At 41.3% G+C, this 25125-nt stretch overlaps 1 protein-coding gene across 2 annotated transcripts in view; it reads left to right on the top strand.

Annotated features, from left to right (window-relative positions):
* Positions 1-25125, top strand: part of KCTD19 (potassium channel tetramerization domain containing 19) — a 2598446-nt gene that overhangs the window by 2472988 nt on the left and 100333 nt on the right. The gene's annotated exons all lie outside the window — the stretch shown is intronic.

Genomic DNA, 25125 nt, shown 5'->3' with positions numbered 1-25125 from the left:
AAAGATGCATTCATATTAAAGATACAAACAATAAAGTGATCTTTTTCAGCAAAAAGGAAATAGTTGGAATGTGTTGGGACAATCTTGAATGTTGATATTAAATTGAAGCATATACAATGGTATCATTTTAGTATAGTCGACTGTGATGAAACAGCTAAACATGTTCAGAGAAGTTCCCAAGAAATGATTTAGTCTTACAATTTTATTCCAAGGAATATAGCATTTCACAATTAATGCTATTACATCGCATGCTTTTACAATGCGGTTCTTACAATGACCTCGTTGTTAGTATGCAATATCTTTACATCGCAAGTCTTTAAACTGACTTTCTTTAGGGGGCCCGCTAGACTTAGGAATAGCATTATTTATTATTCCTACTCCAGTTTGCACAACATTAGGGAAGGTGTTGGAATTATTTCCAATACCTTAGTGCCCCCTACAGCAAGTTGGTCAAATGACTTGCGATGTAAAGGTATCGTGTACTAACAACGCGATCATTGTAACGACCGCGTTGTAATATCACTGCGATGTGATGACAGCGTTTTAAACACTGTTTCCCCATTCCGAGACACAAAAACTTACAAATTCACTCCATTGTAAGAGTTTTTGGGACAGACAATCACAGACAGTTGCACAACGTATTGTTGAAACTGACATCCTTGGTGTGATCTTGCCCCAAACCTTTTGCCTTCAACCCTCCTGTTTTCTGAATTCGTTTTTGTTGGCATTAAGACTTTATCACTGCTAACCTGTGTTAAAGTGTTTGTGCTCTCTCCCCAAAACATTGTAAAATTGTCCGACACAAGATCAGCATATTTAATGTACTTGTAACTCTCTAGGATATGGGACTACATGTTACCCAGTACATTAAATGCTACTAGTGAGCCTGCAACACTCACTGTGCCACCCACTAAAGTAACACTTGTTCCAGGCCTGCCATTGTAGCCTGTAGTGGAGTTTTATACTGCCGATTAAACATGGCAAAAAAAGTGTTGGCAGGCCTAAACCTTCCTTTTTAATACATATAATTGACCACTATAGTAAGCACTAAAGGCCCACAGAGCCGGGTGCATTGTATTTAAAAAGTGGGACATAAGGTTTACATGTCCTGATAGTGAAAAAAAATCTAAGTTAATTTCACTGCTGTAAGGACTGTCCCTCTACAAACTTTCAGGTCGATCTTGGGCTTTTAAGTGAATATGCAAGAATCCCACATTTTACATCTCACTGTAACCCATGAAACTGAACACAAGCTCAAGATGCAGGTTGATTTTCGATGGGATACCGAAGGCGTTTCCTATCTTGGCCTAGCCTTGGCTTGTACTCCCTCCAAAACCGCGGCGGCACACTATGCGTCTCTGATCGCCCAAAGATGCAAGGATGTGACGAATTGGCAATGGTTGCCTCTTTCATGGCTTAGCCGATTCACAGCAGTGAAAGTGACCATCCTCCCCCGGGGTCTCTATATATTTCAGGCACTCTCATTGACGCCACCACACAGTGCGATTCGCACACTTCAGTGATACATCGGAAATAATATCTGGAGAGGTAAAAAACCTAGACTTCAGAGACCTCTATTCTTCCCTGTGACATGTCTGACTCTTAAAGTCTGGGATAAGGTGGCAGTTACTGCGGAACTCACTAGGTTTCCATCGCCCATGACCCCCTTTTTTACTAACCTGAACTTCCCGCCAAGCCTAACACAGAGTAGTTTCTGACGCTAGACAGAAGGAGGCTGTAAACATATGAGTTGTCTCTTTCATCTAGATCGACTGATTATGTTTGGCCAACTCAAGACTGATTATTCCTTGCTAGAGGCAGGATGTTTCTCAAATGTGCAACTGCATCACTGGGTGATGAGGCCTGTTGTACACAATGGTGCAAGCCTACTGATGGGCCTGTTTGGAAAATAGCTGTTTCACAAGGCAGATGACAAGAGGATAGTCTCTGAGATGTATGCTTACCTGACCAAAGCAGGAATACGTAGCAAAACCCCTGGCCAGAAGCGATGGAAGGCTGAAGTTGGTGGATACTTTACGGATAAAGAATGGGAAGACATTTTTTACAGAGTCCACCACACTGCATACACAGTAGTAAACACTGAAATGGCTTACAAGATCATCTCTTACTGGTAGTATACGCCAGACCGCATCCAGAAATGGAATGAGAATTGCTCAGGGGAATGCTGGAGGGCTGTGGAAACCATAGGACCTTGCATTCATTTCCTATGGCACTGTCCAAAGCTAGCCAGAACTTGGGACCAAGTCCTAGAAGACACTGACATTGCTTTTAACACAACTATCCCCCGATTTCCAGCCTACAATGTCTTAGAGCTTCCAAATGCATTGACATCAAGACATTTTTATTTTCTTAAAGCCTGTTCTTTTTAGTTTGCTGTCTTTTTAGTTGTGTTGTGTTGGTTACCTTGTCAGGCGCCAGGACGCCCCTTTGCTGGGGCAGCTGTGCGCCGAATAAATGTCCATAACATAACATAACATAACATTCCCGCTGTGCTCGATTCGAGGGCGGCAGATAGCCCTTGCATTGAAAGCAGCCCACCGGGTTATACTTTCATCCTTCAGTAGAGGCAAATAATCAGAACACAGATCAAGGCTGCACCAACTGTGGCTCCTTCTAGGCATGGAGCGATTATCTATGCGGAGCTGTGGGTCCCACTTAGTTCAATTCTCTCTAAAGAATTCAGAGAGCTGTCCTGTCCATCATATCTTCGTTTCCTAAGACTGATCTCGGAACCCCAGTGCTCTGAGGAATGGACGGCATTAATGGCAGAGTATTTGGAAGGATATGGAGGAAGGGACATACAGGGTGCCACACATCTCCCGGTATAGCGATGCTTGGAAGGGCAGAGGGAGGGTGGTGGGGTCGGAGTTCTTCCCTTTTCTCTTTCAGTTTGTTGTTCTTTGTCATTTTCTTTTAATATAAAATCAGTCACTCTTACTTAATATCTTGAATGGCAAACAGCAAGTCATTGTGTAGAATAAACACAGTCGACGGATTGGTTTGTAGGTGGCTTGCTATGTTAACAGTGTCCTCAATATAAATTGTTATATGTACGCGCCTGACCCGTACGGGGTTGTAGTCTGCATGCTGTGTTCAGCAAGTACGAACTGTTAATAAATAAACAGAATTGATCCTTAAGTTATAGGTGGGTGCCCTGATGCCCAGAGGGGCCCCCCACCAACTACCACATTGAGGGCCATGAGGGGAGCCCAAGGGTCCCACAAGCTCCAGAAGGCTGCCCACATAGTGCAGTAGCAGGCATGCTTTTGCCCGGAGGGAGCAGCTGCTTTCTGTTTGCTTCTTCTGGGCAAGAACAATATCTGTTGTTTCGCCTACCTGCAGGAATGCGGGCAAAGAAACAGAGAAGATGTCTGCTCCTAGCTGGGAGGAGCGTGTTTAAATCTCCCACCTACTCACACAGGTTTGTTTTCCCCACCTGTACTACTCCATCAGGGAGGTGTATTTGTTCACGTTTTGCAGGATATTACAAATGCTCCCGGCAGGTGGGAGCAAACATGTTTTACTGCCCGCACTAGTGTCCTGGGGGTGGACTACCCAGGACACAGTAAATGAGCTGGCACCGTAGGATGAGGTCCCTCCCTTTTCAAAAGTTTAATGCCCTCAGGGAATGGTTTCCCTGGTGCTTTTAGACATTCAGGGAGGGAGGTTGTGAGTCCCCCTTCCCCTTTCAAAATACGGTGGGCCATAAGGATGAGATCCCTGGGACCAAATCAGGCCTTGGAAGGGGAGCTGCATGCCTCCTACCCCTAAAACGTACACTGGGCCCCGGGAGATGGGGTCAATGTGGCTGCAAGAGGCTGGGGGAGGGAGACCTCACGCCCTCTCAACTCAAAAATAATTCAGGCCCTGGATGATGGAGTCAGTGGGGTCAAAAAGGTCCTGGGGAGGGGGCTGTGTGCCTTCTTGCCTCTAAAAATGACATCATGCCTTGGGTAATGGGGCCCACAGGGCCAAAATTGGCCTGAGGAGGGAAGCAATGCACCCCCCCCCCAAAAACAAAACACCTGCCCAACTGCAGGGGTCTTGAATAAACAAGAATGGAAACCCACACTTATTTTTTTTATTTGCTGTAGATTTGCAGAACCTTCTGAAAAGAGCATCAAAATTCTAACAAAAACATTTTTGGCCCCAGGCGGGGTCCCTCTAGGGATCACCACCAGGCTTAGGGGGTCAGGGCATCCCTAACCTGCCCCCTTATGTTTTTAAAAAAACTTTTTTAGGACTCAGGGCTGTCCTAAGTCCTAAAATGGCAGCTACCATTTCCTGGTTGAGGTGGTGGCAGCCAATCAGATCTCACTTTGAGATCTGTCAGATCTGTGGAGGCTCTAAATCCGTAGATATACAAATTTTTATTCAGCATTTACTGTTCAAAAGCTATTGAGCGAGTTATACCAAATCACAAATAGCACTCTTTATGTATCAAGACCCAGCTTTCTGCTAAATTTGGTATCAATCTGTTCAACGATTTGGGCTTTAGCTGTGTCTAAAGTTCTTATGGAAAAACGAATGAGGAAATTGAGTTTTTGGACCCCTGTTATTATCGGCCCCCACTTGATGGCTCACTGTGGAACTTTCTATATACAAACTAGTCAAAAGTAGCATTGTTTGGGAAAGTTTTGTGAAGGTGGAAACAGAATCATAACTATAACTACCCCTTTCTCTCTCTGTCTCTGTCTCTCTCTCTCTCTCTCTCTCTCTCTCTCTATATATATATATATATATAGACGCTCCCTTTACACCAAGAAAAACGGTCACTCTGAAAGCGGGTGCTTTAAACCGCGTTGGTGTCCGCGGTCAATATGTCAGCTCCAAATCCCAAAACAGACCCAGCCGGGTTTCTCAGGAAATAGCACTCACAAGCACGGCAGTAAATTTAGCAGGTGGTTGATTTATTCAGAATATACGCGTTTCGGGAGAGCACTCCCCTCGTCAGTATTTACATCTGAAAAACTGTGCGTAGCGCCATTATCTATGTTTGTCACAACAGTAGACATAAACGAGGGACTAAGCCATAAGCGCGTCGTTATGCGCCATCTTTGAATCAGCAAATACAATAATTGCAAAACATTTCTGACAAATTGATTACACCAAAAATTAAGCCGTGTATCGGCACAATCGTCATCTTGAATGACACCCACATCATAATCAAATCCGGAAACAATTTAAATCCGAACTATGTGGCTAAGACGACTAAAACACAACTCCAGCCTCTGAGTCAGGTCATAAGTTAGACATAGAAACATCGGGCAAATCTCGCCGTGGATCGGCAATTGCAGCCCCTTAGGACTGCCACAAATAAAGGTGTAACAGAATGCAGCAATGTACACAGCAAATGTCACTAAAAATATACAGCATCTTCAACCCTAAACCACAACTACTAAAATACAATTCATCTCAAAATCATGATTTCATCATTATATCATTATCAGAGCACTGTAACCCATTTTATCAACCCAAGTGAGAGGCCAGTTCTTCTCCCATGTTCAATCCCTTGGGCGCTCTAGTCTCTAAGTCTATGATGTAACGGGACTCAAGTCTCCTTAATGCGAGCAATCTATTGCCCCCTCTCGGATTTTCTTCTACTCTATCCAAACAAAAGTATCTTAGGAGGTTCCTGTCACTATTGTGTCTGATGGAAAAGTGACGGGCCACAGGATATGAGAAATCCTTGTTTACAATTGCCCGCATGTGTTCCAATATCCTCAACTTGACAGGATTAATTGTGCTGCCTACCTATCTCAACATGCAGGGGCATACAAGGCAGTAAACTGCATGGTCGGAATGGCAAGACATAAATTTGCCGATCTTCTTCCCTCCAATGCAGCCAGGGACCTCATAGCTCAATGTTCTTTTACTTGATACACAGGCCTTACATTTGCCGCAAGGAAAGAAGCCTTTGGCATCCTTTAATGTGCCCTGTTGCTTATCAATGGGTCGTAGATAGCTATGAACTACTTGGTCACGTAATGATCTCGCCTTCCTGTACGTGATTAGTGGCGCCTTGGGGATATCAGACCCAATAATTTGGTCTGATTTTAGGATGTGCCAATGTTTTGACAGGACTGATCGCAATTTGTAAGAATCCGCAGAATAAGATGTAATCATGCGGAATTTGCCTTCTGTGATAGAGGCTGGTTTCTTAACAAAAAGACTAGAGCGGGGTATGTTTCTAACCTTATTCAGAGTCTCTCTAAGAAGATGGGGATTGTATCCTCTCATCACGAATCTCTCCACACACTCCTTGGCTGCTTTCTCAAAATGCTCGTTCTGGCTACAATTGCGCTTGAGACGCAAAAATTCCCCGTACGGAATGTTATTAATAAGTTTGCGGGGATGGCTACTGGACGCGTGTAAAACGCTGTTACCAGCAGTGGGTTTGCGGTACAAATTTGTGCAAATGCGCCCATCATTGATACTCACTTCCAGGTCCAAATAATTGACCTTTTCCCTGTTGATTTCACCAGTGAATCTCAAATGATGTTCGTTATCATTGAGAATTTGAATATACTGGTTTGCTTCCTCAATCGATCCATTCCACACTAGGAACAGGTCATCAATATACCTGCTCCATAACACCACTTTGGTGTTCCAGGTGGAAAGCCTGGGGGCCCAGGCTACCTGCTCCTCCCACCAGCCCACGAATAAATTCGCGTAGCTGGGGGCGAAGCAGGAGCCCATGGCCGTACCAGACAGTTGGCGGTACATAGTGTCCTGAAAGAGAAAAATATTGTTATGCAAACAAAATGCAATTAGTTCTAGTAACATCTTATTATGCATTGCATATTTGAGCTCTCTCTTATTAAGGAAGTACTCCACTGCGTGAAGGCCCTGGTCATGGTCTATACAAGTATATAAACTTGTTATGTCCAGGGTGACCAGTATATAGGATGGTTGCCAGTCCAAAAGTTCCACCTTTTCTATAAAGTCTGTAGTGTCTCTGATATACGATCTTAAAGACAGTACAAAACTGAACAGATGGTGGTCTAAGAATTTGGAGAGGTTCTCCGTCAATCCTCCCATAGAGGAGATTATGGGTCTCCCAGGGGGATCATTGATGTCCTTATGGACCTTGGGTAGATGGTAAAAACAAGGTAAAGTGGGGTTAGTAGTCTTAAGAAAAAGATATTCCTCCAGGTCTAGCATCTGTTTGTCAAGCCATTTCTTGAGTAAAACATGAAGATCATTAATACTTGATAAATAATCTTGTTTCTTTATTGTGGCATAGCAGGAAACATCCTGCAGTTGACGCATAGCCTCTGCTACATATTTGGGCCTGGACATGATGACAATGTTGCCTCCCTTGTCGGAGGGTTTGCACACAATAGTCTTATCTTCCATTATGGTCTTGATGGCTAATTTTTGTTCCTTGGTGGTATTGAATTGTGTTCCCTGATTCCCTTGTGTAGTTCTCATGGCCATCAGGTTATAGAAAAGGTAGAACTTTTGGACTGGCAACGATCCTATATACTGGTCACCCTGGACATAACAAGTTTATACACTTGTATAGACCATGACCAGGGCCTTCACGCAGTGGAGTACTTCCTTAATAAGAGAGAGCTCAAATATGCAATGCATAATAAGATGTTACTAGAACTAATTGCATTTTGTTTGCATAACAATATTTTTCTCTTTCAGGACACTATGTACCGCCAACTGTCTGGTACGGCCATGGGCTCCTGCTTCGCCCCCAGCTACGCGAATTTATTCGTGGGCTGGTGGGAGGAGCAGGTAGCCTGGGCCCCCAGGCTTTCCACCTGGAACACCAAAGTGGTGTTATGGAGCAGGTATATTGATGACCTGTTCCTAGTGTGGAATGGATCGATTGAGGAAGCAAACCAGTATATTCAAATTCTCAATGATAACGAACATCATTTGAGATTCACTGGTGAAATCAACAGGGAAAAGGTCAATTATTTGGACCTGGAAGTGAGTATCAATGATGGGCGCATTTGCACAAATTTTTACCGCAAACCCACTGCTGGTAACAGCGTTTTACACGCGTCCAGTAGCCATCCCCGCAAACTTATTAATAACATTCCGTACGGGGAATTTTTGCGTCTCAAGCGCAATTGTAGCCAGAACGAGCATTTTGAGAAAGCAGCCAAGGAGTGTGTGGAGAGATTCGTGATGAGAGGATACAATCCCTATCTTCTTAGAGAGACTCTGAATAAGGTTAGAAACATACCCCGCTCTAGTCTTTTTGTTAAGAAACCAGCCTCTATCACAGAAGGCAAATTCCGCATGATTACATCTTATTCTGCGGATTCTTACAAATTGCGATCAGTCCTGTCAAAACATTGGCACATCCTAAAATCAGACCAAATTATTGGGTCTGATATCCCCAAGGCGCCACTAATCACGTACAGGAAGGCGAGATCATTACGTGACCAAGTAGTTCATAGCTATCTACGACTCATTGATAAGCAACAGGGCACATTAAAGGATGCCAAAGGCTTCTTTCCTTGCGGCAAATGTAAGGCCTGTGTATCAAGTAAAAGAACATTGAGCTATGAGGTCCCTGGCTGCATTGGAGGGAAGAAGATCGGCAAATTTATGTCTTGCCATTCCGACCATGCAGTTTACTGCCTTGTATGCCCCTGCATGTTGAGATATGTAGGCAGCACAATTAATCCTGTCAAGTTGAGGATATTGGAACACATGCGGGCCATTGTAAACAAGGATTTCTCATATCCTGTGGCCCGTCACTTTTCCATCAGACACAATAGTGACAGGAACCTCCTAAGATACTTTTGTTTGGATAGAGTAGAAGAAAATCCGAGAGGGGGCAATAGATTGCTCGCATTAAGGAGACTTGAGTCCCGTTACATCATAGACTTAGAGACTAGAGAGCCCAAGGGATTGAACATGGGAGAAGAACTGGCCTCTCACTTGGGTTGATAAAATGGGTTACAGTGCTCTGATAATGATATAATGATGAAATCATGATTTTGAGATAAATTGTATTTTAGTAGTTGTGGTTTAGGGTTGAAGATGCTGTATATTTTTAGTGACATTTGCTGTGTACATTGCTGCATTCTGTTACACCTTTATTTGTGGCAGTCCTAAGGGGCTGCAATTGCCGATCCACGGCGAGATTTGCCCGATGTTTCTATGTCTAACTTATGACCTGACTCAGAGGCTGGAGTTGTGTTTTAGTCGTCTTAGCCACATAGTTCGGATTTAAATTGTTTCCGGATTTGAATATGATGTGGGTGTCATTCAAGATGACGATTGTGCCGATACACGGCTTAATTTTTGGTGTAATCAATTTGTCAGCACTGTTTTGCAATTATTGTATTTGCTCATTCAAAGAAGGCGCATAACGACGCGCTTATGGCTTAGTCCCTTGTTTATGTCTACTGTTGTGACAAACATAGATAATGGCGCTACGCACAGTTTTTCAGATGTAAATACTGACGAGGGGAGTGCTCTCCCGAAACGCGTATATTCTGAATAAATCAACCCCCTGCTAAATTTACTGCCGTGCTTGTGAGTGCTATTTCCTGAGAAACCCGGCTGGGTCTGTTTTGGGATTTGGAGCTGACATATATATATATATATATATATTACCTACTGGCGGTCGCCAGTAGGTATATATAGTTAGGATTTTTTCTCTATGGGATTTTTGAAAATTCTATGTCTAATAACTTTGGCGTTTGTGGACGGAATTGGCTGAAATTTTCAGGAAAATGGCACATTTTGTTTCTGAGCAGCCCCTGAAAATTTTGGGGGGGTTCGTCAAGGGGGGGGCCGAGAAAAAAGGGGGGTCCCAAAACGCGTTTTTCCCATGTTAATTTCCATAGGGCGGTTGGCCTCACTTTTAGCCCGAACGGCTGAATGGATTTGCACGAAACTTGGCAAAATTTAGGGACTGGTAGCCCGATGTGCCTTTTGTAGGTCTCAATATATGTGCTCCAGTGGATTTTGAGAAATTAACGTTTAAAAAAAGATATATATCTGTAACAGCGGACCGGGCAGCGTCCCAGGACGTGTACTTTTTGCGCAACGGAGCTTTGTGAAGCGAAGCTGATTGGTTCTCCGGCGTCTGTCAACATTCCAAACAGTCCGTAGCGGCCGCCATCTTGTCTCTCGGTAGGATCGAGAGACAAGAGGAGGCCAAAGCGAAGGGGCAAATGACCATAAGGGGGAATAGTAGATCCTCGCTGACCCCCTACGTTTGATGTGGAGGTTTTAAAAGGGCCCCGCGGGGGCAAAAAAAAATAAAAAAATTATTATCGAACGGCTGAATGGATTTGCACGAAACTTGGCAAAATTGTAGGGACTGGTAGCCCGATGTGCCTTTGCTAGGTCTCAATATATGTGCTCCAGTGGATTTTGAGAAATTAACGTTCAAAAAAAGATATATATCTGTAACAGCGCTCCGCTTCGCGTACTTTTCGCGTTACGGAGGTTTGCGAAGCTGATTGGTTTTTCGGCGTCTGTAAACATTCCAAACAGTCCGTAGCGGCCGCCATCTTGTCTCTCGGTAGGATCGAGAGACAAGAGGAGGCCAAAGCGAAGGGGCAAATGACCATAAGGGGGCATAGTAGATCGTCCCTGACCCCCTAGGTTTGATGTGGAGGCTTTGAAAGGATCTCGCAGGGCAAAAAAAAAATATACCGTTTTTTTAGTTTTTTTGCGTGGAGTGCGCCCGGTTCGCGAACCGGGAAGCGTTCTGGGGAGCGTACTTTCTTGAAAATTAGTGAAAAAAGTTAGAGTAAAATAATAATTGTGAGTGATCAGATGTAGGGTAGCTCTGAGAAGAGCTTTTGGGTTTATGGTACATTTAGGTACTTATAAGTAGGTACCAATGCACAGTCTTAAATTCAGAGTGAAAACTCTGTTGCCCTCATCTGAGAAGTGAACTCCATCTCCTCTGTAGATATCTTGCATGTAGTAACGCAAGTTATTGTTGTACAGGGAGCCCATTCCATGGTCTCTCATGTAAGCTGAAACAGATTTGTTTACATGCTTCCTCGATTTCTCAATTTGTGGACAAAATTGGTTCGACCACCTCCATTTCTGTCTTTGGCATATATTTGAATATACCAAGGCAGTCTGAGGAAAAAGTGCCATCAATTGCTCAAAGGTGTCCTTTAAAAGCATTTCCAGACCTACCCCAGTCAAAGTGCCCAAATCATTACCTCCACAGTGCACAATTAACAGGTCAGGTTTTGGCAAATGCATAAAGGTTTTCACCAATGGTATCAATTGGTGACATTTTAATCCTCTGTGGCCAAACCACTTAATTTCCACATCTTGTAAATTGAGGTTAGGTAAATTCCTGTTTTCAGCGTACCTTTGAGCCCAATAGATGTAACTATGTCCAACAATCCAGACAGAAAACATGGTGAGAGAAGGTTCTGCTGCAGTCAGATGAAGTGTGGCAATGAAATGGCAGTTGAAAAAATGAGAGTGTAAAATGAAAAAAACTGAGGAGTTTCTGTGTTAATGAAGCAGTTAGAGTGATTGGTGGATTTTGATTGCTGAAAACAGAAAGTTAGTGTGCATGGATGAGTTCGTTGAAAGATGTATTTTGAGTGGCGAAGAAAAAATCATTAAATGAAAGAATGCTCTGGATATGCAGGTGCACTGAGAGTTCAGAGTTCAATTGCAACATTGTTGTGTGAGAGGTCTTGCAAGAGGTGGTTGCTATGCAGAAAAAGCAGAGAGGGGGCAGAGGGGGGAAGGGTTTTGCTTTGAAAAAAAGTGAGGGAAGAGTTTTGATTGGGTGACATGAGAGATATGTGTGAGGAATTACAGCATTTCTGTGCTTTTGATAGCTGCAGACTCTGGAGTGCATACCTTTTGCTCTGCTGAAGACAAATTGGTGTGTTTCTGAGACTGTTTTGAAACTCAAAGTATTTGCTAAGGTGAGAAAAGATTTCTTTAATTTAGATAGAAAATAGTGTGCTTTAAGGAGAAAATTATGAAGAAAGTTGTGTTTTTCAAATGTTGCTTTGTCTCAAGTGTTTCACAAATAGATTTTGTTTCTTTGAGAAATTGTAATTGGAGAAAATGTGAAGTATTAGTACTGACAGGGCTTTTATGTGCATAGGAGCTGTGGAGTGTTTTCAAATTATGACTTGTAAATCGTTTTTGAGAAAAAGCAATGGTTTTAATATTGATGAGAAGGACATAATGGTGTCTGCTTCTTTATAAGGTAATTGAGAGTCTCTGATGTTATTTTTCCCATTTCAATGTAAGAAGTTTGTCTGTGGAGCAAATTGCTTGTAAATATGCTCCCACCTGTGCATGGCAAATTTAGATTTTGAATGTTTCCGTTACATAGGCATGTTAAAGGTGACTGAAACATGCTGCAAAGGCAATCAAAAAATGCTTTTATGTGTCTTAAGGACATTTTAAGTCATTTCCCCATGTGCAGTGTTTTCAAATTATGAGTTGAAAATCGTTTTTGAGGTAAAGGAATGTTTTCAAAATTTATGTGCGCCATATGACCCCAAATTTCTTTTTCAGGGGTGCAGCAGGGTGTTCTTGAGACAACCCTGCACCGTCGGAAAAATTCGTAATTTGCGATGAGGTAATTGCTAATCGCAAATTGCACCTTCATTCCTATGGGCCTCCTGCTGCATGGAAATGAATGGGTAATTTGTAATTAGCAAATAGGTCATCGCAAACTAGGAATGGTAAAGAATCGCTATTTATTCCTTAAAGTTCGCTATTTAGGAAATGCAAAAAACTTTGATGATACATATGGCGGTTTATCTCTAACAAGATAAGTAGCATAGGGATAGATTTATGATGACTGGCGCATCACCAGGGATGTGTTAGTCATTCTGTGCCGCTGTTCCGTCACCTATGGTGTGCTGCATTTACAATGCGGCGCATCATGGGGCAAAAACAGCACAGATGCGTGACGTATTTGTGCCGTAAAGTTGGCGCATTGCTGGAGTTGTATCGCAAGTGTGATGAAGCTCCAGTAAGGCTGAGGGGTGCCCCTGTCGCAGGGTTTCTGTTCTGACACAGAACTGTGGACAGAGGATTGGAACCTCGGCGAATTAGGGTGTCCCAAAACTCACCTTAGTAATCAAAACCCCTTAGCAAGCTAGGTACAGTGTCACATTGGATATAACAAACTCTCAATGTTTAGACAATCCAGAATATGAACTTATAGTACCTCAGGATACGTGGAACTCATGAACAGTCGGTCGTTATATATTTCTTAGAAACGAGAACATGGAGTTAAGAAGAACACATGTGTATTTGAAATGTTTATTTACTAATGCCGTCTTCTCAGGCGTAGTATCTTAGATTATACAAGTACACATATTATCAGTAGCAAAATTACCAGCATAGTCAATAGTACATAAAAAGCGAATGGTGACAGTATGTTAACATGCTGTAAATGAATAAGAGTTAGCAACACTTATAAGCAGCCGCGGGCCGTGGAGGGAGTTACGGTGGGGCAGGGAGGCGGGGAGGGGGAGGGGCAGGGTGGAGAGGGCTCCACCCTGCCCCTCCCCCTCCCCGCATCCCTGCCCCACCGTAACTCCCTCCACGGCCCGCGGCTGCTTATATCTCACCCTCCCTAATACACATAATATATTATTTGCTAAGAAGGTCTCTTTGTGTTGGTTTAGGGCGTGCCGATACTTTAGTGTCTTAGATTTGAAGGAATCACATCAGCATACACCAGCTCTCTCTTCATGTGAACCGCATCAAGTGTTGTGTATGTGTGTTCGGCAAAGCAATATAAAACCTGCCTCATGCCCAGAATTGGCAGAAGCTGCACTTATGTTATGAGTATGAAGTCGTGCAGATCAGACCTCATAACAATTCTGTATCGTGTTGTTCTTGAAACTTCAGCACTCGCTGTACAGATATAGTTTAAGAAGTAAAGCAGATAGTAGAGCAATAACATATTATTCTCATGTAAATCACGATGAACTATTAGGTTGAAAGCTAAAGCAACAACTAAGTGTCGTGTGCAGAAGTTGCAAAAAAGGAAAAAATGGCGTTTAAACCGGTAATGAGTCCATGCTAACTTAACACGGTGTAAAGATATCCAGGACCTAGATGACACCTCCCCATGATCCGGAAACGAACTGAATAAGATAATAGAAGTGCCATCTCATGAGAGCAGATTGCAACTTTATATGTGGACGGTCCGCAAGGTAAAACATTAAAAACTAGGAAAATTTAATGCTAAAGAAAAATAAAACAGCCAAGTACTTTATCGAGTCTTAAGCCAATAGGCAAGCTAAATAATAAAAACTTGACAAATAAGTCAATGAATTGTCAATGAAATGCTAGTACTCAGCATATCAAACATGAAAAGAGTTCAGCCATCCAATTTAAAAGCGGAAAAGAACATAAGTGCTCTCCCAGCACCGGATCCTCTATCAACATCAGAGGACAGCTCGGTGGGTTTTCAAGAAAGCTCTGTTCCAAGAAAGACTGTGTTGCCGCCAGTAAATTCCATGGACGAATTAGTCCATGCATCAATGCCACAGCCATAATCCTTTCGCCAGGACAAACCAACTCGTGAGTAATGATAGGAGTCATCAGCTGATTAAAGTCGACGTCAGGAGAAACCGGTCCGCAGAGACACAAATCAATGGCCCAATCGAAATCACAGGTCAGGCAGTGAAATACAGGCTGGACACAGGTGAAGTAGGAGAATCGAAAAGATAATCCATATGCCGTGCTTAATATCGCCAACGGCATTGTGCCATAATATTCTAGCATGCGATTGCGGAACAGTGTCAGCAGCTGCAGGGCGGGAGCTTGCACAGGAGGGACATCCATATTTAAAAATGTAAAAAAGTACAAGGGCGTCCGCTGGTAATGCAAGTAAAAATGGGAATTCACGAAGCAGAGTGCAAAAAATAGAATGAAAGAAAGCAGGGATGACTCCAAAGATTTTCTCAAATGAAGTCACGAGACCACTGGTAACAACTTTAAAAAAGTGCGCCAGGCCCTTTGTGGAGGACGCGTTAGAGATAGTCCGAACCATCTTGCTGAAATGGAAAGGCGAATCTGTATTTAAAAGGGTCTGCACCTCTGTACGGGTATTCGCTGTGTGAAGCACGAAAGTTTCACGGGCCGAACTCAAGGCCACCTCTCTCTGAGACAAAATAGCTCTTATTCTTGCCATGCCGTTGAAATGTGCTCCCAAGGTTGGTATTTGTGGCCAGATTAAAAACTCCCTATGTTCATGTGTGGGAGGAAATAGAACATTTCTGCAGCAAATAACCCGTTCATTTACTGTTACGATAAAATGAATACTTTTAATTAACCCAGAACAATCTTCATTATTGAGCATCAAATAACTACCATTTTCCAAGAACTTGAACGTGGGGATGATAGCAGGAACTGGTGTGCCTTGCAACACGCAAGCCATATTTGGTCGGTGTTTGTTGCATGAACCGTGTAACTGTATGTGCCTACACATTAGTGAATGATCTTGCGTCTCAGTGCATTCCTCTCCATTCAGATAAAGTTCTTGATCATCTTTGAAAATCTGTATGTGTATGGAAGCGACCAGACCTCATGAAGAAAACCACTACCTAAAGGTTAATAACGACCTATTGGTATATATTTCATACAATTTGAAAACTTATATAAAGCAAAAGGCAGCGTTATTAAACCGTGGATAAGGCACGTTGCCAAAGCAGTCAACCTTTTGGATTTATACTGGAAATGTTAAAGGAAGAATTACGGAGTAGGGCCTGTAAATCTTTAATGGACAACGAGTAAAATTACTCCAACCATCATATTCCTCTAACTCCGGGATAGTAGGGGTGTTTAATTTTTTAGAAGTAGCCAATCCAAAGCATTTGGTCTGGGAAATTGTTTCATTCACAAACAACATATGATTTGGGATGAGACATGCACGGTGGAAAGCCTCAGTGCCTTGTACCTGCCAGGTTCGTGAACCCCAAACTGATGTAGATCCTGGATATTTTTACTCTGTGTTACGTTAGCATGGTCTCATTACTGGTTTAAACGCCATTTTTCCTTTTTTGTAACTTCTGCACACGACACTTAGTTGTTGCTTTAGCTTTCAGCCTACCTGCGTCAAGATCTATGCCTGCTTCAAGCAGGCGCAGGGTTTTGATGTAGCTTTGTCCTATCTGATTGTAAATGCGGCACACCGTGGGTGGCAGAGCAGCGGTGCACGTTAACTGGTGCATCCCTGGGGATGTGCTAGTTAATATAAATCTGCCCCTTTACATTTAATTATGTGCAGGGGACACAGAGTAGGTGAGGTTTATCCAAGGTTAAGAAGAGATGAGTCCTGTTCAGTGAAAAATTGGAGATAGGCTTCAGTATATTATATAGTTAAGTAGTGTGTTAAGTTTTTGATGACTGTTATTAATTTACTGTTGGGTAATAGTGGTTAATAACATTTTTTATTATATTTTACCACAGATTCAACTGCAGATTATTTCAAGATTTTAGGATGCCTAGCAAAGAAAGAGTAAGAAAGGCTGCAAAACGTCAAAGACAGCAGGACCATGGAATAATGCAGCAGTCCTCTAACAAAAAGATTTGTCAAGTCACCAAGAAAGCACCGGGTAAGAGTCGAAAAACAGTCATAAGAAATATGTGTAGTAAAAAAAATATTACTACAGAAAATGTTTCAGTCCAAAAAAGGAGAAACAATTCAAATGGTAAGGAAAGGCCAATGAGAAATGTTACTGCTAGAGTAAGAGATAACTCTATGCATGAAAGTAGAAGGAAACAACAGTTTAGGGATATTCGTAAACGAATGTTCCGCAACAGGATAATTGGGAATTTGTTAAAAAATATTAAGAAAGGTCAGCAGAAAGTGTTTTTTTATAAGAGAAAAAAAATAGTTGAGAAAGTTATTGATCAGGCATTTGAAATTAAACGTAAGTTATTTATTTTGACAATCAATAGAATTAGGAAGCTAAACAAGGTAATTTATGATTTCAAAAGAAATAGTAGATGGAAGAGAATAGTTAATCGTAGTAATTTTTGTGAAGTTTTTTCTGGAGAATGGATGCATAGTTCAAGCTCTGAGGCATTTTTTAATGAGGAGAGTTATTTCCAGGATAATGATTTGGTGCATGCAGTTGACACCAGTGGTCGAGCTTATGAAGTGAAAGATGGTTGTCCAGTTGAAAAAGAAAAACTTGTGAGAACAGAGATAGAAGAGGTGTTAGGTAATGAGGTTTTAGGGAGACGTCCTAAGGGTCCTGTGTACACCTGGAAGTGTAGTAGTATTTGCAGTGTACGACAGGATTCCATCAATTTGCTTTGTGATTTTATACGGTCATTTAGTAAGAAAAGTTTGAAGCAGAAAATTAAGTTGTTGCAAGAATTAGATCCTTGCAGAGTGAGAGAAGTGGTAGGTTTGCATGGTCATTCACTGGCTTGTCTTTCCAGGAGAGTATGCCAGAGTGTTTTTCATCATTTCAGGATGCTAGCAGTGCATCATAATAAAGTGAGGAAATTAGTTAGAATGTTGTATTATGCTAAGAGTCCAGCAATTATGCTTAAACAATTATGCGCTGCTCTTTTGCATGGTTCTGAAATAGATGTGAAGAATATATGTGAAGAAATTGAGTTTTGTTACTTTGGAAGTAAAGAGGAGAATGTTGAAATTGACCAAGAAGAAGAGAGTAATGTGGAAGATAGTGTACAGGTTTCCAGTACAGATAATTTCCAGAGGGAAATTGCGACGTTTGAGGTGAAATCAAGTGAGAGGCCAAATTTCACTTGTGTGTGTTGTCGACGCACTTATTATAAGAATCAGACTAAGTTAGTGGATTTATATGGAAAAAGTGAAAGGGAAAATAATAGTGAATGGAAGGATTTTACAACATACTTGATGGTAGAAAATTGTTTTGATTTGGGATTGGATCAACGTGTGTGTACTTATTGTTGTAACAAATTAAATCAAAACCAGATGCCTGCTAGAGCAGTTCATAATAATCTGGAATTGGTTGAGATTCCTTCTGAATTGAAGGATTTAAATACTTATGAATCTATTTTGATTCAAAGTATCCATCCCTTTCAGGCTATTGTAAGAATGGAGCCAAAGACAGGGAAATTGCCTCCATCAGATTTACAGAGAGGATTAAAGGGAAGAGTTGTTTATTTGCCTCTAGATTTGAAGAAAAACATTAACACAATTGGAGTAGAAAAAGTGGAAGAGGAACCTCTTGTTATCTTAGTTAATGGGGTTCCGACAAAGAATAAGAAAATATGGCAAGATTTAGTAGATGTTAGGAAAGTCAAAAAGGCAACATTGTATTTGAAAAAATATAATAAATACTATAAAAATGTATATGTTGCAGAAGAGGAAGTAAGTGAGGAAGAGGATAGCGATTTGTGTGCTGGTCAAATTGAGAAAGTAGAACCCTGTACTAGTGAAGAAATATATGAACATTATAGTGTTCATCCTTTGCATTCCAAGGAAGTCATGGGGAATGCTATTGAGTTGTTTCAAATGAAACAAGCGAAAGGGAGTCCCATTAGTGTTTGGGAGGAAAGTTTGGAAGCTCGGTGTTTCCCACAGCTTTTTCCAACAGGTCAGGGAGGAAGATATGATGAGCGACCTCATCAAATTCCTGCTTCTGAATACCGGACTTTGCGATTGTATGCAGGAGATCCTAGGTTTCGACAATGCATTCCTTATTTGTTTCATCTCCTGTTTGAAAGCGATCTGTCTGGACTGTCATATGCAGTGAACCACATCTTGAAAAGTGGTATACACATGCAAAACATCTCGGCAAGTGACTTTATGGATAAAGTCAATGTCCAAGACAGTATTTTGGATTCTCACCTGATTAATCTCATGGCGTATCAGCGTGGTACTAATGAGTACTGGTACCGTCGTCATGGTGATTTAAAATGTATGCTGAGGAACTTTGGAACTCCCACATGGTTCCTCACTTTGAGCTGTGCTGAGTATGGCTGGGAAGACTTACTTGAATTTCTACGAGAGGCAAATGCTAACGTAGAAAACATCGAATTCAAGACACCCGGAGAACTGTGCTCTTTGGATCCAGTCAATGTATGTAGGTACTTCAATCATAGATTTGAAGGTATGATGTCTTTCATCATGAATAAGAAGAATCCACCTCTTGGAGAGGTGTTGGATTTCTTCTGGAGGAAGGAGTACCAAGCAAGAGGTGCTCCTCATATACATATGTTGCTGTGGATCAAGGATGCACCTAAATTTGGAACGGATGCAGAAGACTCAGTGATGAGTTTCATAGAACAGTATTCTACGTGTGCTGTTCCAAACGCAAAGGAGAAAAAAAGCCTAAGAGAAAAAGTTCTACGTTTCCAAAGCCATCGATGTGGAAAGTACTGTCGTCGTAAATTCCGGAAGAAAGACAAGTTCTACACCAAATGTCGTTTCGGCTTTCCACGACCGGTGATTTCTAAAGGAAGAGTGAACAGTTTGATGTCTTCGCTGCGACATAATGTGATGAAGAAATCACCTAAAAACACATACAATTTGAAGAGGAACGAAGAGTCTAAGTACATCAACGACTACAACCCGGTGATTTTGTCCATGTGGAATGCTAACATGGATATACAGTTTGTGGCTGATAACTGTATGGCTGTGGCTCGGTATGTGACATCTTACATCACCAAAAAAGAGAAGACAGAATTGAAGGATATGTGGGAGGACATTTCCCATGAAAAGAGCCTCAGCAAGAAGTTGTACAGTTTCAGTCTGAAGATGTTGTCGCATCGAGAAATCGGAGCTTACGAATGTTCTGACCGGTTGTCTTCAGCAAGTCTCTATGCCAAGTCCAGGAGTATCGTTTGGGCGAGTGTTGGTCTTGCTGCAACGCGTAATCGAGTTCTGAAACCTGTGCGGGAAATTGAGTATTTGGCGGAAAAGGAGCCAAACAGTACCGACATTTTGAAGAGCAACATGTTGGATACATATTATCCAAATCGAAGCAGTCATCTGGAGAATGTTTGTCTGTATGAGGTTCTGCAAAATTACATATTCAAGAGGAACATCAAAGAAGATACTGAGAAAGGAGTGTATGCTGTAATAGGAAGTGAGGGATGTCTGGTCAAGCAAAGAAAATGCCACTTGATAAACCATCGAAAATTGAGTGGCGAATCTCCTGAAAAAAAGGAGTTTTTCTATTTAGCACTTTTGCAACTTTTTAAGCCTTGGCGTGCAGAAGAGGAACTGCTTGGAGATTTCCTTTGTTACGAAGACTCATTCAATGCTGCCAAGGAGACCATAGAATGTCCTGCTTTTCCTAAATATGTAGAAATGTTGAATGTGGAAATTGAGCAGGAAGCAACGATTGCAGCCGAGATTGCCAGAGACAGTTCTCAGGACAGTCAGAGTTCTGCTTCATTGAGTCAGGATCCACTAGGAGGACCTCTTATCGAAAATGAAGCTGCCACTGCTATGAATGAAGTGGAAAGAGCCATGGCACATGCTCAGGAGGATGCGGTTAACTTAGAAGAGTTGGAAAGACAACTCAACGTTGAGCAGAGGAAAATATATGACGAACTTACCATGCAAATTGATCATGGATTACGTCATGACAAGAAAGTGTGCTCATGTACGTCGTTGAAGCCTGTCCGACTGTACGTGAGTGGAGAAGCGGGAACTGGAAAAAGTTTCCTTATTAAAGCAATTTCGTGTTATTTGCAGGAAAGGACAGAGTCATCGCTGTCTTGTGTTGTCACCGCTCCAACTGGACTGGCAGCACATAACATTAAAGGGATTACTTTACATCGTTTACTGATGCTGCCAGTGGAGCATGACAACAAATTAGAATATCACAAGCTATCTGGAGATGCTTGTTTTGAAGTTTCAAGAGTCTTGAGGAAAATGAAACTTCTTATCATTGATGAAGTAAGCATGGTTTCCAATGTCATGCTTGCCTTTGTGCATTTGAGAATGCAAGAAGTTCTCAAAACAGAGTATGATGTGTTATTTGGTGGCAAACACATCATTGTTTTCGGAGATCTTCTGCAGCTGACACCAGTGAAAGGGCAACCTGTGTTCAAAATGCTCACGCATGAAGATACCAGGAAGTGCTTAGGGAGCATTGGCAACGTCAATATATGGTTAAACTTCAATTATGCTGAACTGCATGAAAATATGCGTCAGGCAAAGGATGAAGTTTACAAGACTATTCTACAAGATGTTAGAATTGGAAAAGTGACCGAGCATGGGAAAGAAGCTTTACATGCACGATTACTGACAAATTTATATCCAGACGAAGATGTTGTGCCTGAGAATATTTTTCAGAAACTTACTGAGAAAAAATCTGGAATATGTTTGATGCCAACTCTTGCAGAATGTGCCAAATTCAACAACAAAATGTTGCATTTAGAAAAGCAAGAGATTGTGAAACTGGAAGCTATTGACAGAGTAGAGCATATGGGATCAACAATTATTTTGTCTGAGAATCTGAAAACAAAATTGGATTCATTAGAGAAGAGTATATCTAAAACTGCGGGTTTTGAAAAGACTCTGAATGTGTGCTTGAACTGCCGTATAATTTTAAGAAGGAATTTACATGTTGAAAGAGGTCTGGTAAAAGGATCAATGGGTAATGTTGTTGATTTTGTGAAATACAGAAATAGAGATGGAATTGAATTTTTAAAAATTAAATTTGATGGCATTGAGGAAGTACAGCTAATTGCTCGTTGTTCTGCTAGATTTTTGCTTGTAAAAGACTTATATGTTCGTCGTAAGCAGTTTCCTGTTTGCTTGGCATATGCGGTGACAATCCATAAATCGCAAGGTTTAAGTGTAGACTGTGCATTGGTGAATATTGGCAGTTCTGTGTTCAAGGAGGGTATGGCATATGTGGCATTGTCACGAGTTAGGACTTTATCGGGATTGTACTTGATTGAGTGTGATGTCACAAACATTTGTGCGGATCTAGATTGTGTTAAGGAATACAATAGGTTGAGAAGAGAGTATGCGCCACATTTGCCTCAGTATCCTTTGTTTGAGAAACGTGTGGTAGGCCGGAAACGAAGAAATGTGACCAATACTGGGGAGGTTGTAGCAAAAAGACGAAAAGTCGATGAACCTGAAATTATAAGTAGAAACAAAAAGGATTCTGTTGAAGATGTTGTTGGTTTTCAATTTGAAAACAGTTCTGGTGTCAACTGCTATGCTAATGTAGTGGTTAATGTTTTGTTTTCTCTAGAAAATGTAAAAGAAGAGATTGTGGTCAATTCTGATCAAAGATTTTGCAGTTTGTTAAATTCTGTGTTAGAGAAATGTAGCACTGATAGAACAAACATAGAAAGTGTGTCTGAAATTCGAAATCTGTTAGACAGATGTTCAGGCCAAACACAATTCTCTCAAAATAGTCAGCAAGATTGTCAGGAGTTTTTAATGTATGTGCTTGATGTATTGCATGATGAAGGTGTAGATGTAGATCACCTGTTTGGGCTTTCTTATCAATGGCAGCATGACTGCGAGAACTGTAGGGTATCAAGTACTACTAGTGTAGACTCAGAAAGATTTATATATTTAACTTTGCCAGACAGTAAATCAGTCTCTTTTAATAAGCTAGTAAAAGCAGCTGATCACAACATGGAGTGTAGCCAATGTAAATCTGAAATGATGTCCACATTATTTATACGAACATATGGCCAGTATGTCATTTTAATGTTCCAACGATGTAGGCCTGATGGAACAAAATTGACAACTTTAATTAAAAATTTTGTGGCTTCACAGTTGTCCATATCAGGAAGGACTTTTGTAACTGTAGCAATTATATATCATGATGGTCCTTCAATAACATCAGGACATTATACAGCTTATTTAAAGTGTAGAAATGGCTGGTCATTCTGCAATGATTCTGTTTTAATTTTTTAAAAAAAAATTGCCGTATGACCTTAAAAACTCTTACCTGGTGTTTTTAAAACCAAAATTTTAGGGAAAGAATCTCGGGATGTGCTCTGAGGAATTTCAAGAAGTTCTCATGGCTCCTACACGATTTGGCCTTGAGGATAAGTGTAGTACAGAGACATAACTTCTTACCATAACACTGGACGTCATGGAGAAATACGTGCACTTTGAATGAGTTCAGAAAAACTGTTTCTTTTTATAAGCTAATTGAAGCAGCCAATCAAAACATGGAGTAGAGGGAATGTAAGTCTGCAATGCTGTCTACTGTTTTACATTGCTTTGTGATTAAAAGTGATGTAGAGAATTAAATAATTGTACTAGTCATAAAGGTAGTGTAAGTCTGCTTCATAGTAAGCAGTATCAGTGTGATAGGAAATGTAGAACATGATTGAGCAAGAAGGGGAAGATATTACTAGTCCAGGATTGTGTAAATGATCTTCAACATTTTAATTCTGAAAGTTGCGGAAATGCGAAAAGACGGGATTGGCTTACAAGAAATCCAAGAGTTATACATGGCTCTGACAAGATTTGGCCTTGTGGAAACTTGTGGTAGAGAGCAAGAAGTCATTTATTGTATGTAACATGTTTTTGAAAACGATGGAGGTTTTCTTTCAGAAAGTGGCGGGTTGAAAGTAATAACAGCACAACAGAGTGTAAGCTGTTCATAGGACATCCTTGGCCGTCATGGAAAGTAAGTTAACTTTAAGGAGTTCTGAATTCTGATTTGTAATGTTGTATGGGTTTTTTAAACACAATCATTTTGATTGTGTTTTTTTTTCCCCGCTGTTATATGATGAATACCTTCAAGTCACTGTTTTAGTGAAATTTGATACATTCTGAGAACAGCAAAAATAAACCATTTAACATGTATAATTAATTCTGTTCTGTTTGCATTTATGATGTACATGTAGAACTGTGTAGGAGGCATGGAGAAGGTGAGGCTTCTGTAAGTGTCAAAGTTGTTGCATACAGTGCTCATATTCTACGTAGTCTTTTATATTTCATTACTTTCACTGTTTCTAACTGATCTAAAAAAAATTTTTGAAAAAGAACAGTAAGTACAAGGGAAGGAAACAGACAGTTATGTTAAAAGAAACACAGCTATAGGGAATAAACTAGGGATACTGTTACCCGCAATCCTCTGCTGATGATGTCACTGAGCATGTCATGAATGATGTAATATGTGACATCATCAGCAGTGGATTACGGGTAATAGTATCTCTAGTTTACTCCCCTATAGCTGTCTTTCTTTTAACATAACTGTCTGTTTCCTTCCCTTATACTTACTGTTCTTTTTTAAAAAAAAAATTTTTTGGTTCGCTTCCGGTTCGCGTACCGGGGAGCGAACTGGGAAGCGAACTAAGAGAAATAGAGGTTGGCACAGTTGCAAATATTGTACCAATTTTTTAATAACGGGGAGGTAGTTCTGAAAAGAACTTTTTTTTAATTGTTTTTGTTGTTTTATATTTTTTTTATTATTTTTCTGAACATTTTTTTACTTTTTTTGAATTTTTCTGAACAGTTTTATATTTTTTTGTTTTTTTTTCGGAGGGGGCAACGAAAACGATTCATTGTAAAGGGCTCAATAGGAGCAAGAAAACAAAAAAAAAGAATTTATTGTTTGGGGAGTTTCGGACAAACATGAGCATGATTGTCAATAGCTCTGTTGATCAGAGTGATGCTACTTTCTCCGTAGCAAATGAATCCACTGCAATGTACGCAGACTTGTTTTACTTCACGAAATCTCGTTTGTATATTTGGCACCATCTCCCTGCCCTCTGGTCCCGTTACTTCTGGTACAACAGATCTTCTGGCCATAATAGGGAGATTATCTAGGTCGTCCTGTTCCTCTTCTTCCTCTTCTTGCTGAATTATAACTTGAGCAGGTGGTCCACTCTTCCTTGGATGTGGTGGAGGTGGTGGGGAAGCACCAGCTGAAGCTACTAAAGAAGCCATTGCTCACTGGAGTGGAGAAGTGTGGCTCACTGGTTAGAGGAGGCAGATCCTGAAGCAGAGGTCAGACCCGGGACCAGGGTTCAATTCCCGACGCGGCAGGGTCTTGAGCCCAAATATCCACGGACTCGATAATTCTCGTTTCGGTGCCTACTCGAATCATGGGTTCACACTCTGCAGCTCTGGGCATTAGCCTGCTTAATCTCCACTACGGCCCCCCCGCGGCGGGATGCCTGGCTTTCACCTTGGGGGAAGCCAGGACGGGTTCCCAA

The sequence above is a fragment of the Lissotriton helveticus genome, chromosome 12, assembly GCF_964261635.1.
Source record: "Lissotriton helveticus chromosome 12, aLisHel1.1, whole genome shotgun sequence".
Taxonomy (NCBI): Eukaryota; Metazoa; Chordata; class Amphibia; order Caudata; family Salamandridae; genus Lissotriton; species Lissotriton helveticus.
The sequence above is the reverse complement of the archived record's forward strand: the minus strand, read 5'-3'. Positions and strand labels throughout refer to the sequence as shown.